Below are 21,542 nucleotides of genomic sequence, written 5' to 3' on the forward strand. Positions count from 1 at the left end.
ATGCTATGGGAGATGATGAAATCCCATCGGACTTATTGAAAGAACTTGGAGAGAAAGGAGTGAAGGTTCTTACTAGACTCGCTAACAAGATATACACCTCCGGTGAGTGGCCCAAGGACTTTCTGCAAGTAACAATGATTCCGTTACAGAAGAAAAAGAATTCCAAGAAGTGCGGCGATTACAGGACCATCAGCCTAATCTCACATGCGGCGAAGATAATGACGAGAATACTGACTAAAAGACTAGAAAAGAAGATAGAGGAAATGATCGGAGACGACCAATTTGGATTCAGGAGAGGAAGAGGAACCAGAGATGCCATCGGAGTTATGAGAATAATTTCAGAGAGAGTTCTCGATGTCAAGGGAGAAGTATGTGCCTGCTTCATCGACTGGAAGAAGGCTTTCGATCGAGTAAAATGGAAGAAATTAATGAGGATCCTTCAGAGAATTGGAATTGATTGGAGAGATAGAAGACTAATCGAAAACCTGCACATGCAGCAAAAAGTCAAAGTGAGACTGGACTCAGGAGACACCAACAGCGTTGAGATAGGTAGAGGTGTAAGACAGGGATGCTGCTTATCACCAATTCTTTTTAACCTGTACGGGGAATGGCTTGCGAAGGAAGCTCTGGAGGGAACATGAGACTTCAAAATTGGAGGAAGAGTGATAACGACTGTAAAGTATGCAGACGACTTAGTAGTATTGGCGAAGGAAGAGGAGGAATTACAGAACATGATGGACAAGTTAGTGGAAACAGGTAGAGAGTATGGAATGGAAATCAACATTGAAAAATCAAAGGTAATGTGGATAGCACCGAGAGCAGAACTATTGAACGTTGTAATTGGAAACAAACAGATGGAGAATGTGGAGCATTTCAAGTACTTGGGAAGCATAGTCAAGACGGACGCCCTATGCACCAAGGAAGTAAAAGCAAGGATAGCCGTGGCCAAGGCAGCTTTCGTCAAGAAGAGGATACATCTCACTAGCAAGTTGGGCTTGGAGATGAAGAAGAAACTAGTAAAGTGTTACGTATGGAGTGTCGCGCTGTATGGAGCAGAGACTTGTACACTCAGGAAGAAGGAACAGAAATACCTGGAGAGTTTTGAAATGTGGTGTTGGAGAAGAATAGAGAAGATCAGGTGGACGGATCGAGTGACCAACGAAGAAGTATTGAGGAGAGTCAACGAGCAAAGAAGCATTCTGCAGGCGATTACACGAAGGAAAGCTAACTGGCTGGGACATATTATGAGAAGGAATGGGTTACTGAGTGATGTCACCGAAGGCCAGGTTGAAGGAGAGAGAGAACTAGGAAGAAGACTGATACAGCTAACCGACGACCTTAAACAAGGAAAGAAAATGACGTTCCAGGAATTAAAGCCAGAAGCCGAGAATAGGGACAAATGGAGAGCTCTTTTTGGGCAGAGCAATGGACTTGTCGTAAGACAGAACACTTAATAATAATAATAATAATGCAAGGCCAGAGAGCTATCACACAGTATCCCTAACATTGCAAATAGATTAAACATAAGAAATGCAGGTTACAATACAATTCAGAACATTTTGTCTTCCCATCTGCTACATTAAAAAATAAAGACTCAATTAGAGAAAACTATATTATGTATGTGGGTGTGAAACTTGGTCTCCCAATAAGGAAAGAGCATATGTTGAGGTTGTTACAGCAGAAAAATGTCAATTGTCCTTTCCTATGATGTGATTCCACTGGTCTTGTGGTTACCAACATTTTGGAAAAATGTACTGCGTCCATTTTCAGAGCAGCACTTCTAAACTAACAGAGGCAATATAACCTGTACTAACAGAAATTATGCAACTAAGCTCTTCGGGGGGGCTGGTCAAGTTTTTAAAACGCAACCACCCCCTTTCGGGGGGTGGGGTGTGGTTGCGTTTTAAAATCTTGAGTAAGAAACTAAATCAACCCCCCGAATGGGGGGTTAAAGCACTTGAATGGGGGTGAAAACACTTTAAAATCTTGAGTAAGAAACTAAACCAACCTTCCCGAATTGGTTGCGTTTAAAATCTTGAGTAAGACACTAAACTAACCCCCTTCGGAGGGGGGGGGTTAGTTTAGTGTTGTTAGTTTACTCAAGTCATTTGTTTACTAGGCATTGTTGTGTTGGTACAACAATGCCGAGTAAACAAATATAACGTAACATTGTTTGATGACGTAATTATTTGGCTACAAATTGTATGACGACGACGAAAAAACACAAATTCTTATAGTAAAAAATTGATAGTGGAACCACGGTTCCGGAGAATCTAACGTAAATACGTCTATACGGAAAGAAAGTTTATATATTAGCTTTCATTACAACAATATTAACAACAATGCCGAGTAAACAGATGGCGTTTTCTAGGTAACATAACAATGCACGCAAGCTGACCATTGTTGTCGATCCATATTAACACATTGTTGATATGGATCTTACACGTTTTCCTTTCACATTTTCCTTTCACTTGTTTGCCGAATGACCCTTCCGTATAGACGTATTTACATCAAAAAAGAAGATTATTATTATGAATTGTTTAATTGGTCCACAAGCAGCCAAAAACTTCAGGCGTGTTGCCGTCATAACTCGGATGCTTGCAGCCCAGATGAAACTGTAGTCACGGCTCGAACCACGAGATAGGCGGCTACAGTGAGTTGGGGTCGTGCGCACGCAGTAGTCGGAGCGACCCAAGAAGCACGGCATTTTGCATCCGGCTGAGTAATGCTTCAGCGTTACGCTAGCATGCCGGAATAAGCTTGATGTTGGCCGGCAGTGACGACTTGACTCCACCAAGAACTCCGATTACAAGGACGATTAATTTGACAGTGAATCCTGGGTACAGGTGTCTTAGCTCAAACACAAGGTCTTGATACTTGGTCCGTTTTTCAGCCTCCTTCACAACTATGTTGGTTTCAGCCGGGGCCGAAAACTCGATGACATACATGGTGCATCCAGAGGTATCGATGAGAACGATGTCAGGTTTAGTGGTTGTTATCTGCCTGGTACTGGGGAACAAATAGTTCCAATAAATTTTACATTTGTCGTTCTCAACGACGGACTCAATGTCCCCAGGAGCGTACGGCAAAGTGGGTGTCTTATCTATGCCGTAAAAGTGTCTCAGGTGATAGTAGAGTATACGTAAAGCAGCATTATGGCGATGAATGTAGGCGCAGCTGGCATAATGTTTACATGCCGACAAAAGATGCATCAACGTCTCTGGTTGCATTCGGCATGCCCTGCAGACAGTATCCACTACCCCCACACCCATCACCATTCGGCGGTACACAAGTGTGTTTGCAACACCATCTTGTCACGCTAAGATGAAACCCTCGGTTTCAGACTTTAGTCCAGCCGACCGTAGAAAGGCGAACGTCAGGTCTTTTGACAAGCCCATTTTTTCTACATTTTTGAAGAAGGCCACATGCATGGGTTTATCTGCATGTTGCTTGAGCAACAAAGTTTGCTCAGCCTTCTTAACAGTGCCCTTGAATTGATCTGACGTCAGTGTCAAGAGGGGCAACTGTCTTCGCTGTCCAACTGAGCTGGTGTCGAAGTCAAATCCGAGGTCATTTGCTGCTCTCTTTGCCGCCTGAAATATAAACGCCCCTACACCCGCAGGCTCATGCGAACACACGAATGTCAAGAGGGGATCAGAGCTATTAATGATGGAATGAGCTGTACCCAGAACTATCCTGTTGTGAAGATTCTCCAGACCCAAGAGACCTCTAACGCCAAGATGACGCGGGAGGTATATGCGTTGGACAGAAGATTTAGGTTGAAGACTTCGGTGCATGGTCATCATTTTTCTGGTGGCCCTGTCCAGGTTTTTCAACTCGTCAACTGTCCACTTCATTGCTCCAAAAGTATATAGCATGATCGGAACAGCAAGCATGTTGGTGGCAGTGACTTTGTTTCTACCAGACAGCTCGGAACTCCAAATCTGTCGTAGGGTGTGCCTATACTTGCTGCACAGAGCCTCTTTGACCTTGGAGACATCTTGGACGTGACTCTCACTCACACCAAGATATGTATAGGACTCTTCGGCATCAAGATTGTGTATGATGCTTCCGTCCACGAGTTGCACGTCTTCGCCGAAATCCCTATTTCTTCCCCTTTTCAAATGCAGAACTGCACACTTGTCCAATCCAAATTCCATGCCGATATACTGAGTGTATACTTGCACGGTGTTCAGTGCACTCTGAATGCCACTGTCGCTAGCAGCATAAAGTTTTAAGTCATCCATATAAAAAAGGTGTGTGACTTTGTGGCTACGAATGGACGGTGCACCGCACATGTAACCACGCTCACGTCTTAGCACAACGGAAAGAGGAAGTAGCGAGATGCAGAAAAGAAGAGGGCTCAAGCTGTCACCTTGAAACACTCCGCGGTGGTAGCATACCAACTCGGTTGACACTACACGCTTCCCAGATGTTAGAATGAAGCGCGTTTTCCAGAGCGGTAGTAGATTTTCAATGCATTTCAATGTCAGGTTGGACTTTCAGCACTTTGAGCAAGATGACAATTAGCTCTTGAGAAGTTTTGTCAAAAGCTTTTTTGTAGTCCACCCAGGCCATTGAAAGGTTGCGCTTATAATGGACCGCATCTTGACAGATGCATCTGTCAATCAACAGATTGTCCTTGCAACCTGCAATGACACGTTTCAAACTCCGCTGCTCATACACCTCTTTCCAGATAGGGTCAATATGGTGCACTATGCGTTCGTTCGAGATGGAGGTGAACGCCTTGTATACAGTATTAAGACAGGTAACAGGTCGGTAGTTTTCCGGATTAGACAAATCTCCTTTCTTCGGAATAAGAACGGTGCGCCCTTCTGTCAAGCAAGGTGGAATGGGCTCTGTACCACACAAAAAAGATGTAAAGATACGAGATAGATGTTTGTGTGTGCTCGTGAAAGTTTTCCACCAAAAATTATTGATGGCATCTATTCCAGGAGCAGAAAAATTCTTTTTGCCAGTAAAGGCACGTTTCACATCTTGTTCGGTGATCACTAGGGGCACATCATCATCCTCTAAATGACGATCGCAGAACTGCCTAAAGAGGCCAATGGCCGGAGAATCTATGTTCAACGGAAATCTAGTTTCGTAGAGTTTCTTCCAGAATGACTCGACCTGCGTTGCTGTTGGTGGGGTATAAACGACTGGAGTGTTCTTGCTGAAGAGATGGGAAGGGCATACACGAAAGATGGTGTTCTCCTTTACGGCCCTATAACGTTTCACTAACTTCTTCCTGTCCGCGGTTAGTGCCCGTATTTTGTCCAGAGAGTGCTGCTTGATGGTCAGCAGCGTATTCTTGTTCAGTGTGTGATACTTAGCCTTGAGAGAGCGGACGATAAGCCTCAGCTTGGTGGTAAATCTCCGACCAGAGTTTACATACTCAATCACGCAGTGAATTCTTGATACCAGTTGCCTTTCCAACTTTAACTTCGCGTAGAGACGATTTGTTTCCTGCTCAGCTTTTTCTGCCACCCTAAACGGGGCTGGGGTTACTAATAACCTGGCTGCAGCGTAACCGGCGCGATTGATAGTAAGCAGATCAGAATCATCTTTTAGGAATTCATCTAAGATTTCGTTTATTTCGGCCAGATGTTTGGCCCGCAGCGATATCTTGTGGTGAACTTTTCGCTGCCTGTCCTTCAGATATTCACAGGAGTTCAACAATTGGTAGAGCCGCGTTTTAATGTCGATATCAACAGTCGCAGCTGGGGGACATGGTGCGATATTTTTAATTTCTTCCGCTTTATGCGGCGTAGCTGCAACTGGATCTTGCGGCTTGAAGTCAAAGCCTTTCCTTCGCAGATGGTTAACATAGTCTCGCAGGTTTTGTTGCGAGAGACAGGAGTGCTCAGGATGCATCTCGCACCAAAGGGAATGCATCCGTGCCATGTAACCTCTCCGCGAAGTATCACTGGTGGCGTGACACCCAAGAAGGCTGCTGATCCGATTTGTGCCCCTTATTATTATTATTATTATTATATTAACTTCTTACATTTACAATTACTTGCAACCAAATTATAAGTTAGAGTAATTTTTTCAACCACCAACAATGTGTAAATATGGAAACCAACCAACCAACCAAAGAAGCTAACTGAGGGCAGAGGCCTGCGCAAGCGCAAGCATCGTCCCTACCTAGGTGAAACCATTCCTGCGCACAAGACGCATTGCTGGAAATGGTAAACGGTCGTAATATAAGAACGGAAATTTTGCTAACGCTAACGGGGTTTCGTCGTGGCGGGAGCCTCGACCATTCAAACTGGGATTTGTTGCTGCTGATGGGAGGTTATCCTGTCAGGCAAGTTGTCGAAGGAATTTGGTTGGTTGGGTCTCTGGGGTATGAACCCAGAGAGGGAGGGGCCGTTTCGGCTGAAGGCCTCTGCGGCATGGGGGGAAGATCACTTCAGCTGATGGCCTCCATGATCGGGGGGAAGGGTGGCGGGCCGTGCCCCTATTAAGTTATACCCTGGCATTCGCCTTACAACTGAGGAAAGCACGGAAAACCTCAGTCAGGGTAGCCGAGTAGTCTAACCACTCGTTGTGCTGACTTGGCCGTCTTTTGGGGATGGCTTCGGCTGGCCTGCTGAACATCAGTCGCCCTCGGTTGCCCTTGGGTGAACTCTGGCAGCCCTCATTCGGCACGAGTGTCTTCCGAGTTGCCGAACTAAGGGGTTCCCCACACCAGCTAACCTCGAGTCAAACCTCTCAGTTAGTGCTCTGATGTGGTCGGCAAAGAAAGGGACCCCCAGATCCTCATGTATTTGCCTGTTACTAACGTACCAGGGCGCGTTAGTAACAATTCGAAGACACTTGGATTGCAGAACTTGCAGCTTCTGGACGTGGCTGTGGGCAGCTGACCTCCAGATCGGGCATGCGTAATCCATTATGGGACGGATGAGCTGCTTATAGAGTAGTACACCGTTCCTGATTGACAGGCCACTTCTCCTATTGATAAGCGGGCCTAGCACACCTAATCGTTGCGCTGCCTTCTTTCCCACTTGGTTGACGTGCGCCGACCAAGTAAGCCCGGCGTCAAGGGTGACCCCCAGATACTGTGCTGTTTTGACCCATTGGATCGGCTGTCCGAGGAACTGCACTGCTCGGGGCTGTTGGATGTGTCTTCTCGCGGAAATGAAGAGAACCGCGGTGCTCTTCGAGACGTTGATAGCAATCCTCCAGGCCCTGAGCCAGAGCTCAAGTCTACTGAGGTAGGTCTCCAGATACCTGACGAGAAGCGTTGGGCTACGGGACGTGACTACTAGAGCCGTGTCGTCCGCGTATTGTGCTAACTCGACGTGGCGGGACGGTGTGGGTATGTCGTTGACATACAGACTGAAGAGCACAGGGGAGAGAATTCCGCCCTGCACAACTCCAGCCCGCATGGTACGACGTGTGGACATGGCCGACTGGAAGGATGTCTGGAATGTCCGGTCAGCGAGGTAGGAAGAGATGGTTTTTACCAAGTACGACGGGAAGTTGAGGACGGTCAGTTTGTATAGGAGGCCTTGGACCCAGACTGTGTCGAAGGCTTTGGCCACGTCCAGGAAAACCGCGCCGGTTAGCCGCTTCTCATCAAGGTTTCTGTTGACCCTTTCGACGAGGCGAGCCAGCTGTAACGATGTGCTGTGTCTGGGTCGAAACCCAAACTGCTCGTCGCGCAGCAGCCCGCGTTCACTGACCTCGTGTAGGACCCTCGTTAGTAGGATTTTCTCGCAGAGTTTGCCGACCGTGTCGAGAAGACTGATGGGTCTATAGGAAGAAGGTAGCGTGGGGTCCTTCCCCGGCTTCAGTATGGACACCACTCGAGCGTGTTTCCATGCCGAGGGGAAGTGTTGCCTGCGAAGGACCGCGTTGAACACTTTCGTGAGAAAGGTTACCGCGCGTCGTGGGAGATGTTTCAGGACCCTGTTCGGTATACCGTTGGGGCCCGGAGCCTTGCCAAGCTTGAGTCCCTTGATGGCCTGGGCGACCTCCGATGGACTGGTTAATTTTGGTTCATTTACAGGGGCATACTCGTATGCTCGCATCGCCTCGTTAACCATGTCAATTGTAGTCAGGTCCGACGGGTAGTCTACCGGCTGGAACTGGACCTCAAGGCTGTCGGCTAGGGCTTCTGCCTTCTCGGGGTTCGAGAGAGCCAGTCCTCCCATCACTAAGAAGGGGGGCGACGGAGTGGGGACTCGCATCACACGCTTGGTCATTTTCCAAAGCGACTGGTCCTCGCAGTCCAAGGATTCGAGCGTGTCGCTCCACTGTTCGTTCCGCCACTCGTTGAGACGATAGGTCACCGACCTCTGGAGTCGATTGACCTGGGTCTTAAGAGCGGGGTCTCTTGTGACCTGCCATCGCCTCCTCAGCCGGTTCTTCAGGCGTATTTCATCTCGAATACTAGCGGGTAGAAGCGGTCGCCTGTCAATGCGGGGTCGAAGCTTGGGAGCGGACGCTGCTGTGGCTTCCAGGATAGCACTGGTCAGCTCCTCGACGCACTTGTCAATTTCTTCCTCGTCGTTTACCACGGGGTTCCCCGGTAGTCTGCTTTCGAGGCAAGCCTGGAATGCAGCCCAGTCCATTCTCGCGAAGTCCGGGCGATCAGGCAGGTTTTGAAAGGACGATCGGCACGTGGTGTCGACGAGGACGGGCAGGTGATCTGAGCTGAGTGCGGGGCAGACAGTCAGGTGCACCGGTAGGACGAAGTCCTTGATGAGGACAATATCAAGGACGTCAGGTGTGGCGTTGTGTGTGTAGGGAGCCGTGGTTGGAGAATCCGGCCCGTAGATGAAGCAGGAATTTCTGTTGGCGTAATCACGCAGGAGCGAGCCCCTAGTAGAGATAAGGCTAGAATTCCAGTCCGTGTGTTTCGCGTTGAGGTCACCAGCCAAGAGGACCGGGAAACCCCCGCTCAAGCACTCGGTCAGGTCCGACTCTATCCATGGCCGGGTGGGTGCGAGGTATGCCGCCACTAGCTTGACTTTCCTGGTTGCCAGTACCAGGTGAATGGCGGTTGCTTCTAGTTGTTGTAGACCCGATACCGGCACAGGGTAATGATCAATGCCCCTGCGGACAAGGATCGCTGTGCCACCCCCTAGCGTCGGGCGGTCCGTACGGTGGCAAACGTAGTTCGCGAACCTCAAGGCCCGACCCGACGTGAGGTGCGTCTCGTTCAGGAGGCAAACATCGACTCCGTAGTCACCGAGGAACTGCTCCAGCTCCAGCTTCCTGTCGCGGACACCGTCGGCGTTCCAGTAAGCCAGCCGCAAGGCCTTGCTACCGTGTCCTCTAGGCCGTGCAGTCATTGTCGGCCATGAAGAGGAGAACGGTTTTGAGGAGGGCTCGCGGACGAGACCCCCCGGGGGGGAGTGAATGGATCGCGGCGAGGAGACGTCGTGTCAACTCAATGCAGACCCGTGGTGAGAGGGTTTCCAGGATATCTGAGATGTCCTGGAGCGGTGATTGACCCTTGGGTGGGGTGGGGTCAGTCTTCTTGAGAGCAGGTGCTGTGGGATTTGCCACCGGCGCCACAGGACGAGCGGGCTTGGCACGGCCGCCCTTGGGGATAGTCTGCCGCTCAGTCTGTACAATGGCTCCAGTTGGCGTTGGGGCGGGGTTCTTCATAGCCGCAGCCTTGACGACGCGGCCACCACGGACCACGTGGTTCCACCCAGGGCCCAAGTTCTCCTGCTCGAGGGAAGGCTTAGCTAGCGCCGATTTGGGCGCTGGCAGGCGCGTGGAGACGTCGTCCTTTCGGCCGCGATCCCCTTTCGCACGCTGTGCAGCGGCCGTCTTGGCTTCCTTCCACTTACTGCAACCTCTATAGTTCGCAGTGTGGTTGCCTCCGCAGCTGCAGCACTTAAGTTGTTGCTTGGGGGTGGCACACGACCCGGATGGGTGAGCGTCCCCGCAGGCCACGCACCTGGGTGCATAACCGCAGTTCCGCTGCGTGTGCCCGAAGCGTTGGCACCGTTTACACTGCATGGGCCCCTTTGGTGCAACATATGTTTCTACCTTGACCCGCAGACCGCAGATCTCAGTAAGGGAACGCACTTTCGCCACGTCGGGGCCTCGTGCTATCGACACTATAAAGTGTGGCGTAAGGGGACGGTCACCGTCCTGGTCCATGGCCCGGCGCCTCGATCGCAGTTGCATGACCCCCTGCACAGCAATGTGCATGGCGGCCAGCTCCTCGCGTACCTCGGCCTCAGGCATGCGCACTCCCAGGTTTTTAATCAGCAGGCGCACGCACCGATCCTCAGGGAGGGAGAATGTGTGAAAACTCACACCCTCGCCCTCATCGAGGGACCGCAGGACCCTGACGGTGGCCCGGAACCCGTCGGCGGTCTCAGGCACAAGAGCCAGAAGGTCTCCCTTCATCTGCGCCACGATCCCGCAGGCCAACTCCGCGCGAATCCTATGCAGGAAGCTGCGTACGTCCTTCACCCCAGAGACGTACACCGGGGTTTTGTTACGGCGCTCCCCCGGAGCCGTTTTGTCCACTTGAGCGTTGGAAGAAGAAGCGGCGTCAGATGACACACCAGTGAGCGGCCCGGACAGGTCCCCAGTCACCTCCATCGAGGAAGAGGGTCCCGGCTGGGAGCCGGGTCCCTTGGCTGAGGGCTGCACTGTCCTGCTCATGGAAGCGGTGGATGATGTTGCTGCTACCGACGGTCCATCGGGCCGATGAACTTTTGCCGGTGCCGGCAGAGAAGGTGACTGGGCTCCGGACAGTGGCCCGGGCGTCGGGCGCCTGGATGCGGGTTCCAACGAACCGCTCGAATTGGACAAGTCCAACTCTTTGGCTTTCCTCTTGCCAGTGTTGGCTCGAGTAGGCCCTCCGACCACGGTCGTAGCTGCTGTATTTAATGCTGCTGCCACTGCTGCCCGCAGTATTCGAATTTCTAACCCATGTCTGCAACAATATAAGCTGATTATGCCGTAAGGCTCTTTTCTCTTTTCTTATGCATGCCTTATAATTAACTGAATGAACCGTATTGCACTCCACTAATTTACCTAAGAAACTAATTGTTACGTCATTTGTTTTCTCGGCATTGTTGTGTTTCATTACTGCCATCAACAATCCGCTTTCGTTATTGCGGAAAGAGCTCTGCTGTGAATGGCTTGTAGAAGAAGTGCGTCGTAGAGAAGATAATTTTGTGCTCTTAAAAACCTCTTAGAATATAACAGGTACTTATCTTATATAAGAATTATTAAGAAATCTGTGATACTGCCCTCCACTATCTCCATTTTAGTTTTTATTAAATCGGTCATTGACAGTGGACATCGTGGTCTCTTACAATTGAACAAAGATTGAGGTAAGGGATTCCTATTTATTATTATTTTTCATCATATTTAATGTTTTCATCTGCATTTGTGAACTCGCGTAAGAGAATTAGGCTTGTATTCTTTCTAACAGAATTTCAAGTAATATTAGATTGACTTTTGTTTGTTCACGGCCTCATTGATAGTAAAATAATATTCAAGTAGGCAATTATCATTTTACAATTTTAAAGGAATAAAACTTGTTTAGTAGCCTAGAATCGTAATAAAAATAAATGGATGTTAAGAAGTGGGTATATATTCTGAATAATAATTCTAATACTTTTCATCTCTTGATACATCTGCATTATTGAAGAGTTTAAGGGAACTGTGAAGAATTTTATTTTTGTTTTATAAGCCTAATTATCGACGAATCTCCCTCTTATTTTCTTCCTACAACAGCAAATTAAATCCGGGCAGTGCTTGTAAAATCTTTCGTCCTCCGGTCTCATACCAAAAGAAAATTAAGATTAAAATGAACCAAAGCGTAATTGTGTCAGTTGTGCCGTATGGGTGCAAAACGTGGTCTTTCACTTTGAGGGAGGAACATAGACTGAGGGTCTCTGAGAACAGAGTGAAGAGGAAGATGTTTGACAACTCTTACCCTTAGCTAACTTAACGTAACTTAACAAAATAAATCCTGCTTTCCAAACAACAAATACTGCAGATGCCATCTTCAAGAAAGTTTGTTCCATGCATTCAAATACTTATATTTTATTTATTTATAATGCAAGGCCAGAGAGCTACCACACAGTAAGACAGTATCCCTAAAATTGCAAATAGATTAAACATAAGAAATGCAGGTTACAAAACAATTCAGAACATTTTGTCTTCCCATCTGCTACATTAAAAAATAAAGACTCAATTAGAGAAAACTATATTATGTATGTGGGTGTGAAACTTGGTCTCCCAATAAGGAAAGAGCACATGTTGAGGTTGTTACAGCAGTAAAAATATCAATTGTCCTTTCCTATGTTGTGATTCCACTGGTCTTGTGGTTACCAACATTTTGGAAAAATGTACTGCTTCCATTTTCAGAGCAGCACCTCTAAACTAACAGAGGCAATATAACCTGTACTAACAGAAATTATGCAACTAAGCTCATCGGAAGGGCTGCTCAAGTTTTTAAAACGCAACCACCCCCATTTCGGGGGGGGGGGGGTGGTTGCGTTTTAAAATCTTGAGTAAGAAACTAAATCAACCCCCCGGATGGGGAGTGAAAACACTTTAAAATCTTGAGTAAGAAACTAAACCAACCTTCCCGAATTGGTTGCATTTTAAAATCTTGAGTAAGACACTAAACTAAACCCCCTTCGGAGGGGGGGGGGTTAGTTTAGTGTTGTTAGTTTACTCAAGTCATCTGTTTACTCGGCATTGTTGTGTTGGTACAACAATGCCGAGTAAACAAATATAACGTAACATTGTTTGATGACGTAATTATTTGGCTACAAATTGTATGACGACGACGAAAAAACACAAATTTTTATAGTAAAAAATTGACAGTGGAACCACGGTTCCGGAGAATTTGACGTAAATACATCTATACGGAAAGGAAGTTTATATATTGCCTTTATTCTAAATATTTCCTTTATACCTGCTTTACAATTGCGTAAAGTTTGATTAAGACTTCGCTTATTTAACTTGAATTAGTCACGCTTAAGGTGGGTCTGTGGTAGCTGAATATAAAGTAAAGTAATGAAATGTAATGTAACTTTTCCTAGGTAACAAATTATTGTTACACTTTTTCGTTACACTTTTTGCGGAATGACACTGACCCTTCCATATAGATGTATTTACGTCAAAAAAAGTTGACAGTGGAACCACGGTTCCGGAGAATCTGACGTAAATACGTCTATACGGAAAGAAAGTTTATATATTAGCTTTAATTTCAACAATATTAACAACAATGAAGAGTAAACATGGCGTTTTCTAGGTAACATAACAATGCACGCAAGCTGACCATTGTTGTCGATCCATATTAACAAATTGTTGATATGGATCTTTCACATTTTCATTTCACTTGTTTGCCGAATGACCCTTCCGTATTGACGTATTTACATCAAAAAAGAAGATTATTATTATTATATTAACTTCTTACATTTACAATTACTTGCAACCAAATTATAAGTTAGAGTAATTTTCTTTGTTTTTTTTCAACCACCAACAATGTGTAAATATGGACCGACAATGGTCAGCTTTTATACTATGAACTCCTGCGTGCATAACAATGCAAGGTACAGTATTCGAATTTCTAAACCACACCTGCAACAATATTAGCTGAGCATGCCGTAAGGCTCTTTTCTCCTTTCTTATGCATGCAGTATAATTAACTGAATGAACCGTATTGCACTCCACTACTTTACCTAAGAAACTAATTGTTACGTCATTTGTTTACTCGGCATTGTTGTGTTTCATTACTGCCATCAACAATCCGCTTTCGTTATTGCGGAAAGAGCTCTGCTGTGAATCGCTTGTAGAAGAAGTGCGTCGTAGAGAAGATAATTTTGTGCTCTTAAAAACCTCTTAGAATATCACAGGTACTTATCTTATATAAGAATTATTAAGAAATCTGAGATACTGCCGTTAGTTTTGATTAAATCGGTCATTGCCAGTGGACATCGTGGTCTCTTACAATTGAACAAAGTTTGAGGTAAGGAATTCCTAGTTATTATTATTGTTATATGCAGTTGTATTTGTAATTGCCTGTGGTATCGTGAGTGTTGGTGTGTAATCGTCAAACATTCATATGCCAGCACCTCCATGTGGAAGATGTCATTGAATCTAGAGGACTCTACTTCTGTATTGTTGGCTACCGGGAGAATTCTGTAGACACCTTCGTCCTTAAGGGAGGATAGCTGGCCTTGTAATCCTGGGGTCTCGGGTTCGATTCCCGGCGGTCCCTGAATTTATAACTTGTGTTGGGCAAGGCCGTGGTCTACGCAACACGGAGTTTCCCTCCGGGGGCTTCCCCGGTTTCTTCGTGGCATCTCAACAATTACACAGAAGAAGGCAATGGCAAACCACTTCTGGATCATCTGCCAAGAACGTATATGAACAGGTCTCAGTCCGGGAAAAGGATGGAAGGATCCTGTTCATATGGACCTGTCGTCAGACAGAACACTAAATAAATAAATACATTACATTCAGCTACCACAGACCCAACTTAAGCGTAAATAATTCAAGTTAAATAAGCAAAGTCTTAATCGAACTTTACTCAATTGTAAAGCATGTTTAAAGGAAATATTTAGAATAAAGCCAATATATAAACTTCCTTTCCGTATAGATGTATTTACGTCTAATTATCCGGAACCGTGGTTCCACTATCACTTTTTAGTAAGAAATATTATGCTATATAACAGGTAATATTATATGCTAATATAAATTAATTTTTGCTTTCTTGCTTATTTTTAGAGCTTTCCAGAATGGAAAAGGAAACTCCATTTGAGGTAAGATTTTGTTTGATTTTTAAGTAAAGGTTAAATAAAGTTCAGTTAAACGTTTATGAATGTACTTTGAATGTGACCTTCGTTTCACATTAATGTGATCTGTTGAACTAACGCTATTATTAAGGGGCATTTTGTGTGTTTAACTAAAACAATTGTCTCTCTTACATGTTAAATTCTGTGATTCGTTATTATTCACATTGTCCAGTTTGGAAATGTTTACCACATTCTTTCTTTTTCTTTTTTCTGCAGGAAGAAAAGAGTTTGCCAAAAGCTGGGCATTTAGCAATAGACAATGAGGAATACCAAGCAGCGAAGACACACTGCTTGGAAGCGGGAAAACGCTTCCAAAAAGCAGAGGAAGGTATGTTGAGACAAATTTGCAGTTTATTCTGTGTCAGTAAAATCTATCTGAATAAAGAAGTAGTCACATTCCTTCCCTACTCTAAACTTATAAATCTCCTGTTTGGAGTACTCTAGTTAATCCCCAATGAATATCTGGTTATTACATCAAGTAACGCTCACATTTTGAAGTTATTCGGTACAAGCCATGTTTGGAGATAGCTTTTATCAATACATTTTTGTTATTATTTCCAGGAGAATTCAAATTTAAAATAGGCAACAACTTCCATGTATCTTTCTATGCACACATCTCATTTGGCACTACATAAGCAATGCCTGCAGTTGATGATTTATAAAACAGACCAATGACCATTTCTGATTCGATTCCAGGCAATTTATGCCTTGCGGAGACAAGACGCTTCACAATTTCCTGGGTTCTCTGTTGTTACTGACCTTCTGTTAGTGGTTGTATAATCGTTAAGTTATAACATCTGGTTTTCAACATTTTAGCTTCGATAACTTTGCTTCCAGGTGAACAGGAAAGTAATAAGTACAAATGCAATACTTGTTTGTAGTGCAAATAGCAAAAATCTAATGAATGCTGCATAGGCCTCATTTCTTAGCTGGCTTCTTTTTACTATGTACTTTTATTCCCCACATGATTAAATGCGCAAGGGAGGTGCATTTTTATCTGCTTTGTGGTTTTTATTTTTACATATAGCATTTCACTTTAAGATATGAGCTGCCAACCAGGAAATATTATCAGAACTTTTTGTTTTCAGAGCAACAAGCTGCAGACGCCAAGAAGGCTAAAGAAGAAAAGGAAGGGCATGGAAAAATTTAGAATCCCTAACTCCTGCATTATAGAACAAAAATTAAATTTCTTTATATTCAGAACTCATTCCATTTTATCCAAGTGATAGCCATATGTTATTATTTTTATTCTAATACTTCATTTAGATTCCAGTATCCTAACACAAGGGATTTGGATTTTGTTGTTCTACATGCAACACATATCAATATATGAAACTCTTTGGTAAGGCACTGCTTTGGTTATATGTGCAACTACCAGATGTTTGTTGCGTACAAAATTTCAATTGTGAAATTCTTTGTTGTTCAGTCAGTTAATACAAACTTCTTAAACATTAAGTTTTTCACGAATCCATTACTCAAAATAATGTCTCATCCAGATGCTAGTATGTTTCATGTTATCCTTAATTAAGAACGCAATGTAACTGCTCTCTACTTTGTTCTGCAAACTACTGTTCAAAAAAGTTCACCATGTCACTGTTTATCAGTCCAGAACCTATCTTACTAGCTCCAAAGTTACAAGTAATTACCAACTTAAGGCTTATATTAGACTTGTACTTTTCATAAAATGTTTCTTTCCATTATAATTAAAATTTACAGAGTCTTAAACATGAATTTAATTTCGATTCATACCATTTGGCTGTAAGATAGTTCTGGAGATTTGTTTGTCACCGAGCATCTTTCCCTATTCTGAAAATGATGTTAGCTGCACCACAAGAGGCTGTGATGGGTGAATTAATTTTGGACATTCATAATTTGGAATGTTACCACATCTCTGTGCCACAAACTTTTCCTATGAAAAGTCAAATTTGTCTGGCTGGAATTTTGCTGTATGTTAAATCTTTTTTTTTTGTTTCTTTTACAGTTGGAATTTTTAATTGTCCCAATTTATTGTAAACAAAACTTTGCAGTATTTCAATAATTAAAGGACAAAAATATTTATCTCAAGGATTAAAGAACTTGTCACTGAAACCATTTTGTTCCCAGTGAATACATAACCTTTTAAAACTCACTGGTAACTATATGTACCTTCTGCTTTAACAATCTATAACTCTGTATTTTTTCCACAGACTGTATTAAAGTGATACATATGATTTTCAGCATAAAAAGTGATTATTTCCCTAAACAGTAATCACCATTCATCTTTGTAAACAGAAAGTGTTATTTTTGCTCTGTAGTAAGAAATAAATTTTTAAATATTACTTAAACAAACTACAGCTTCAAAGGTTTAACTTGGAATAGCACATCTGAAGATAATGTTAAACAGTACTTACAGTAATATCTGTACTTACTTCATGAATAATAGTCAGACAAGGTTAGAATTTCATACACAATATATCTGGTGTGTAGAGGAAATATAATGAACCAACACACATGCACTGATATAAAACTTTCCTGTACATAACAATGGATGAGGATAAGAATAAAATATCTTGTAAACCTCCACACAATGAGAACCACATTATCGTTGCATCTGACAACCAATTAATTACTCACAAAACAGTAAATTGTATTTAAATGAAGGACATTAGCTTTCACAAAATGCGAAAATATGAAACCAGAGACTCAAATATTCCCTTCAGGAAGTCAGACCAGCTGATTTTGGGGCAAAATTTTGTAACCAGAACATGATTATTTAACTGCACAGAAGATATTGTATGGACCATGAACACCTGTTTTACAAGCCAAAGCTAACCTCAATTACCCATATCAGAGAAATAAGGGCTGCTAAGAAAATGCTTTGTGAGTGGTATGAAAAGCTATCCCTCAACATATTTCTTATATTAATCACCTAAAATATATACAATTCCTTATGCAGATGTCACATACCTGCTCTAGCAATGTAAAAACTTCATTTATGCCACTATGAATTTCCTCCAAAGTTGACTTCATAAAAATGAATAATTGCAAAGAACCAAAACAAGTTGTTTAAAAAAATTTGTGTTGGAAGCAGAAAATGGCAGCACAAAGACAAGCCACATACTAAGAAATGAGTGTCCCCATGCCAACCGAAATATCACAGAGGCTTCTGCACATATGGAACAAAATTTTCACTATTACAGATGACACAGGCTTACACCAGGGCTTCCCAACCTTCACCAGACCGAGTTACATATTCACCCTCACTAAACAACTTTCAGGCCACAAGGTTATAAATTAGAATGGTTTCAATAAAATCTTCTTCGGCAATCAGCCACGTAAAATGGTTAAAAGACAAAACCAACGTTTCAGGGACCATCTCTTTCCCCATCATCAGGGTGAACCCTGAGTTACGTAACCGCGAAAGCTTCAAATCATGTATCACCGACCTGTATGAGAATGATCTGTTGAAACTTCATGACAACTTATTCAAAATGTTACTAAAATTCTATTATAATCAGGTTCCTATATGAATCAAACATTTTCCTCAACAAAATCAGAACATTACGTACATACCAGATACAGCTTTTGCTTAAATAATTTTTCATTATCAGGTATAATTTCAGTTGTTGTGATTCACATTTCCTTCCAAGTGTTCATTAGTAAATTGCATCCTAGTTCTTTATTTTATATTATTCATTAAGCTGGAGCCTATAGCAATAGGTACTGCCAAATTATGACGACATCAACAAAATATTTTCTAATACTGCAGAAATATTTTCACCACAGAGGTTGGCACAGGAGGTGATTTATGTAAAATGCACAGAGGCCACACAAAACACATTACAGGGCTGTATGCAGTCTGTGGGTTGAGAATTGCTTGTCTACAACATACACTTTTCAGGATGTAGTGCTGGACATACATAGTGATAATCTAACTTGACTCTTCAACAACCCCCATAAATTATAAACATCTCAAAAAAGGAGAAGAATTCTCTTCAGATACCAAATCACAATGTCCCACTTAGCATGAAACCCACCATGATAGCATGTCATAGCAGCAGTTACTAAACTACCAAGAAATGAGTTAGTCACAATCCAGAACATAGCCTTCACATGATAGTAGATTGGTTCTGACTTATGTGGGACTCAGTAAATACTGATGCCATGAAATCATATTATGTCTTAAGGATTTAACAAACCTCTACATGAGAGGAGGCACTGGCTCAAAGTTGGCTCAAACACAGAAGAAGTAAAGCAAACGGTTGCGGTGGAAGTGGTAGTACAACCGGTAAGCATACAAGTTCCTCTTTTGGAGCAAACAATATAAAGTAATAATCTGTCTCTAACCAGGAGAAAGTTTTGAAAATGTGGTTGGACATTTTTAAAAGTGTTAAAAAGTTTTATACAGATATGAGTATTAAGAAATGAATATTAAAACCAGACACAAGTATTTATTCCCTGTATACAAAAATTAAATACTAATATTAGAATTTCAGATTTAGAAGGTGCAAGTGAAGACATAAAATTAATTTAAGCAAATACTGTTTAAGGTGACAGAGTCTGAAACAAATCAAAGAACATACATCAACCTGGCAATCTTCCACGTAGCACATTATTTTCATTCTACATCAATAAGGTAAAGGAAATTTAAACCCCCAACTGAACTTACTACAGGATTAAAAATTTAGCAGTATGGTACAGCAAGCATGGCCAGCTGGATCACATGTAAGCCATGACACAAAGTCAGTGAAGTCTTAACATCTTATTTTGTATACAAACTGCAATCTGGACAACATACCTTCCAATTTACTAGTTTCAGCAGTCACCTCATGGCTTTCATTCTCTAAAGCAAATAATAACAAAGCATAATGGCATTCTAGAAACAAAATAATGTAAGTACAAATTAAAAAGTACTGGAGGATAATGAAACAAATATTGCCTCTAATTTATTACAATAGGGACCAGAAATGCACCACACAATATATCTGACATCATAAAAATCACTTGTTTTGATTAGAGTGCGAAAGAAAAACTTCAGACAGAAATTTACCATTTTTGATGAATTCTGTATAAACATCCTAATCTTTACACATTTATCTCCCTTTCAAGAATAATACCAACATGGAATCCACGTACCCTGTGGCATGGAAAAACTAGAACTATTCATCGCAGTCTTTGAACCAACAAGACCTTTGAAATGTGTCTTTCAATAAGATATTTTTTAGGAAAATGCAAATATGAATATGGTGACCCTGAAAATTGTTCGCAGTGACAACAGTAATTGACATCATTGTTAACTTACAAAAATATATCCTGATAACGTTGTTATAACACAGAAACTGGCAGTAAGTGTGACACAAAAACATAGAGAAACAAAATCCTTTAACATTCAAAATTTTACCAAACAACTGCCAAGTGCCTTTAGTATTTATTGTCATCTAAAAAACATATGAGGCATATTTAAAGTGCTGTGTAAAAACATCTTTTTTTCTAATTATAAGATGTTTCTTACCAGTAACAGCTACAGTCAAATTCAGAATATAAACTATAAGAAAATGTATGTGGTGTTGGACTAATACTTTAATAAAATAGTTGGGAAACAAATAAATGTATTTATATAAGGATAATTCTAATAAAAACACAATTTTACTTTGGCACACAAATTTTTCCTGTGTCTATCTTCTACAACTCATGCATATGGGTATGGCTGGTATGAGGATGAACAAAGATGCACATATTAGAGCTACAAAATCAGCTTTGCAACAGAAAGAATATATTTTCTGACAATGTCATCATGGGAAGATATGTACTGAAAAAGGTAGCAGAAATAATATGACTTACTTAAATTATAAAGTAATGCAGTTATTTTGCAGCAAAGAATTCTGTATTCAACATTGTTTTTCTTCTGAACTACATCTACCATCCTATGTATTAAAATAAAGCCATTACATTTCAGGGGCTGTCTAGAGGACCCAACAAAGAAGTTCTTTCATCACCTGAAGATGGGGCCAGAGCCAGCCCTTGAAATATTGTGGCTTCATTTTAACACACAGAACAACATATTTAGTCCAGTAAAAACTATAATTATTTATAATACACCATCATCAGAACCTATTAGAATTAATTTGTAAATATCTGAATCACTCCCAAACATCTACAAGCCTCTTTTAACAATGACAATCAACGCAATATTTCACAGTAACAGTGCATGAACAGAACATACTTCCCCAGTCTGTTTAACATATTTTGTGTTCAGTCAATCAAACTGTATACAATTCCAAATTAAAGTTTATGACATTACTGAAATGAAAATGTACAACATAAATCAAATAAGATGCACATACGCCTGCTGCCACTTCTGACCGACTCAAGAAACACAAGATAAAACTGGTAAGATAAAAAACAATCAATCACTGAGTGTGGGGAAAACCTCCCCATATTCTAGGTACCACTAATGACTAATTTCCATTAGTTTATAATAAAAGAAAACATTGCTTTAGTTCCTAAGCCTGAAAACATTTTAAAAGTAATACAATTTATCTCTTTGCCTTCAACATAATTTGTCAGAAATGGCAAATTTTTTATCTGTTTCGTGCTTGCTGTGGATACACACGAACAAAACGGGAGAGTAGTCACTTTTCAACTGGGAGATGTGTTCTACACAATGACAGATGACTGTGACATATTATTAACATTATCATCATCATTGGCATAGACAACTTGCAATCAACAATGATTTTCTTTACAGCCTTTCCCCAG

This window comes from Zootermopsis nevadensis, unplaced genomic scaffold (assembly GCF_977971745.1).
Source record: "Zootermopsis nevadensis isolate Lab colony 2312 unplaced genomic scaffold, Znev_1.0 Znev_ptg000022l, whole genome shotgun sequence".
NCBI classification, from domain to species: domain Eukaryota; kingdom Metazoa; phylum Arthropoda; class Insecta; order Blattodea; family Termopsidae; genus Zootermopsis; species Zootermopsis nevadensis.